We start from the raw sequence: 3,940 nt of genomic DNA, 5'->3' as shown, positions 1-3,940 counted from the left end.
TAAAAAAAAAAAAGCCACTGCAGCTAGAAATTAGCCACTATTCACCCCCACAACTATAGAAAGCCCACTTGCAGCAATGAAGAACCAGTGCAACAACAACAACAAAAAAAATCCACCATCCAGTGCAGGGAACCCTGGTTTGATCCCTGTCAGGGAACCAAGATCCCACGTGCCTCGGGGGAACTAAGCTTGCACACAACTGGAGAGAAGCCCACATGCTGCAACTAAGACCCAACACAGCGAAAAATAAATATTAAAAAAATAATCTATAAAAAAAGAATCCTTTTTCTCTTTTTATGCTTTCTCCACATCTTCCTTTGAGAATCAAGCCTTATTTGGGGACTAGGTCACCCAACCAGTTAGGCTGGTTCTGACTTCTCTGTCATTCAGATAGATCCATTCTGTATCTTAGTCAAGGGTTGAAGCAAAAAAAAAAAAAAAGGGGAAAAAATATCTCAAACATCCCAGAACTGAGCCCAGAGTAAGTGTAATAACAATCCAGTAAATAAAATGACGATGCATCTGTGTAGGGGATGTGTGTGGCCAGGTGGCTTCAGAAAAGTGTGTACTCTTCAGAGGTGGAATTGAAACAATCTTAATTCCTTTTCCGTCATCCTTTTACAAAGTACAGTCCAAACTGTGTTCTGTCAGGTAAGGGTCCTGGTTCACCTCTGGCTAGCATCTGTCTGTTGATCCAGTGAAGGCTGCCCCTTCCTGACACACTAGATGGGGCTACCTGAAGAATACGCTATGGTCAGCAGCAATTGAAACTATCAATTCATGCATCCTTGGCTAGGAAAGCCTATTTTGAAAAGCTGTGATTTGGAAAACTAGGTGAGTTAAAGGAAATTCTAATTTGTGTTATATCTTATAAGGTACTTTGGTCATTGCCAAAGATAGGACCCTAGACATATGTATGTCCCCCTACATTGTGTGAAGCTGGAAGGTTCATGCATTTACTCTGGAGCTCCTAAAGTTAAGAAAGCTGTGTATTTATGGATCATGAATGTTTAATTGAAAAGCAGGGACTTCCCTGGTGGTCCAGTGTTAGGAATCCACCTTGCAATGCAGGGGATATGGGTTTGGTCCCTGGTTGGGGAGCGATGATCTCACATGCCATGGGGCAACTAAGCCCCCATACCACAACTATTGAGCCCATGCTTCTCAACCGGAGAGCCCGTGTGCTGCAACAGAAGATCCCATGTGATGTGACAAAGATCCCATGTGCCACAACTAGAACTTGAAGAAGCCAAGTAAATAAATAAAAATAAATTCTTGAAAAAAAAGAAAAGAAAAACTATTAGCTTTTAAGCTTGTAAACTACCCAGACTTGGAGTAGAAATTTACTGCAGTACCATTTAAGACTAATGACAAAAGAAGTCCCAGCTTTGCTAAACTTCCTTCCATGAACAAGATTCTGCTGACCTATACAGCCCCTTTCACTCAGAAATTGGAAAAAAGTGTGTTGTGAGAGTGCAACTCTTCTAAGGCAATACAGTGACAAGCTGAACCCAGGCTTAGGCTGTACTAACCTCCTCCCCAACGGGGTACCATGTGCAGTGCACAAACCATACAACTAGACGTGTGGGCCTGCTTTTATATAAATGTACAGATACATTAAACATAAACCAGGGATAAATATCACCAGAAGTCTTATTCAAAACTGTATCATTTAATACTTTCACCTATGTGTGCATGCATGCTTAGTCGCTCAGTTGTGTCCAACTCTTTGTGACCCCCATGGACTGTAGCCTGCCAGGTTCCTCTGTTCATGGGATTTCCCAGGCAAGAATACTGGAGTGGGTAGCCATTACCTTTTCCAAAGGATCTTCCCAAGCCGGGGATTGAACCCAGGTTTGCTGCATTGCATGCAGATTCTTTACCATCTGAGCCATCAGGGAAGCCCAACCAAGGTAATTAACAGTGAAATATAGCCTAGATTATAGCAGATTAGATAAAAAATATACATCTTCTCAAAAAATAACTGGCTTTGACAAATCAAATAGAAAAAGTGAGTAAGCAGGTCTGAGATCACTTGAAAATGGTTAGCTCCTCATATAGATTCACAACCTATGTTTATTAAATAATTGCTAGCAGAACAAATATCTGTACCAAGATGAAACTAGGAAAACCTATATTTGCTTGTAAAGTTTATCTAATGGTCACACTGATGAATGACTCTGAAATATCTGAAGTATGGAAATGCTTGATAGTAAACAGTGCCTTCAGTTCAGTTCAGTTCATTTGCTCAGTCATGTCCGACTCTGTGACCCCATGAATTGCAGCACGCCAGGCCTCCCTGTCCATCACCAACTCCCAGAGATTACTCAAACTCATGTCCGTTGAGTCGGTGATGCCATACAACCATCTCATCCTCTGTCGTCCCCTTCTCCTCCTGCCCCCAATCCCTCCCAGCGTCAGGGTCTTTTCCAGTGAGTCAGCTCTTCTCATCAGGTGGCCACAGTACTGGAGTTTCAGCTTCAGCATTAGTCCTTCAAATGAACACCCAGGACTGATCTCCGTTAGGATGGACTGGTTGGATCTCCTTGCAGTCCAAGGGACTCTCAAGAGTTTTCTCCAACACCATAGGTTAAAAGCATCAATTCTTCAGTGCTCAGCCTTCTTCACAGTCCAACTCTCACATCCATACATGCCCACTGGAAAAACCATAGCCTTGACTAGACGGACCTTTGTTGGCAAAGTAATGTCTCTGCTTTTTAATTTGCTGTCTAGGTTGGTCATAACTTTCCTTCCAAGGAGTAAGTGCCTTTTAATTTCATGGCTGCAATCACCATCTGCAGTGATTTTGGAGCCCCCCAAAATTAAGTCTTACACTGTTTCCACTGTTTCCCCATCTATTTGCCACGAAGTGATGGGACCAGATGCCATGATCTTCGTTTTCTGAATGTTGAGCTTTAAGCCAACTTTTTTACTCTCTTCTTTCACTTTCATCGAGAGGCTTTTGAGTTCCTCTTCACTTTCTGCCATAAGGGTGGTGTCATCTGTATATCTGAGGTTATTGATATTTCTCCCGGCAATCTTGATTCCAGCTTGTGCTTCTTCCAGCCCAGAGTTTCTTATGATGTACTCTGCATATAAGTTAAATAAGCAGGGTGACAATATACAGCCTCGACATACTCCTTTTCCTATTTGGAACCAGTCTGTTGTTCCATGTCCAGTTCTAACAGTTTCTTCCTGACCTGCATATACGTTTCTCAAGAGGCAGGTCAGGTGGTCTGGTATTCCCATCTCTTTCAGAATTTTCCACAGTTTATTGTGATCTACACAGTCAAAGGCTTTGGCATAGTCAATAAAGCAGAAATAGATGTTTTTCTGGAATTCTCTTGTTTTTTCGATGATCCAGAGGATGTTGGGAATTTGATCTCTGGTTCCTCTGCCTTTTCTAAATCCAGCTTGAACATCTGGAAGTTCACGGTTCACATTTTGCTGAAGCCTGGCTTGGTGAATTTTGAGCATTACCTTACTAACGTGTGAAATGAGTGCAATTGTGTGGTAGTTTGAACATTCTTTGGCATTGCCTTTCTTTGGGGTTGGAATGCAAACGGACCTTTTCCAGTCCTGTGGCCACTGCTGAGTTTTCCAAATTTGATGGCATATTGAGTGCAGCACTTTCACAGCATAATCTTTCAGGATTTGAAATAGCTCAACTGGAATTCCATCACCTCCACTAGCTCTGTTCATAGTGATGCTTTCTAAAGCCCACTTGACTTCACATCCCAGGATGTCTGGCTCTAGGTTAGTGATCACACCATGATGATTATCTGAGTCGTGAAGATCTTATTTGTACAGTTCTTCTGTGTATTCTTGCCACCTCTTCTTAATATCTTCTGCTTCTTTTAGGTCCATACCATTTCTGTCCTTTATCGATCCTATCTTTGCATGAAATGTTCCTTTGGTATCTCTAATTTTCTTGAAGAGA

This window comes from Bison bison, unplaced genomic scaffold, assembly GCF_000754665.1.
Source record: "Bison bison bison isolate TAMUID 2011002044 unplaced genomic scaffold, Bison_UMD1.0 scf7180017864531, whole genome shotgun sequence".
NCBI classification, from domain to species: Eukaryota; Metazoa; Chordata; class Mammalia; order Artiodactyla; family Bovidae; genus Bison; species Bison bison.
The sequence above is the reverse complement of the archived record's forward strand: the minus strand, read 5'-3'. Positions refer to the sequence as shown.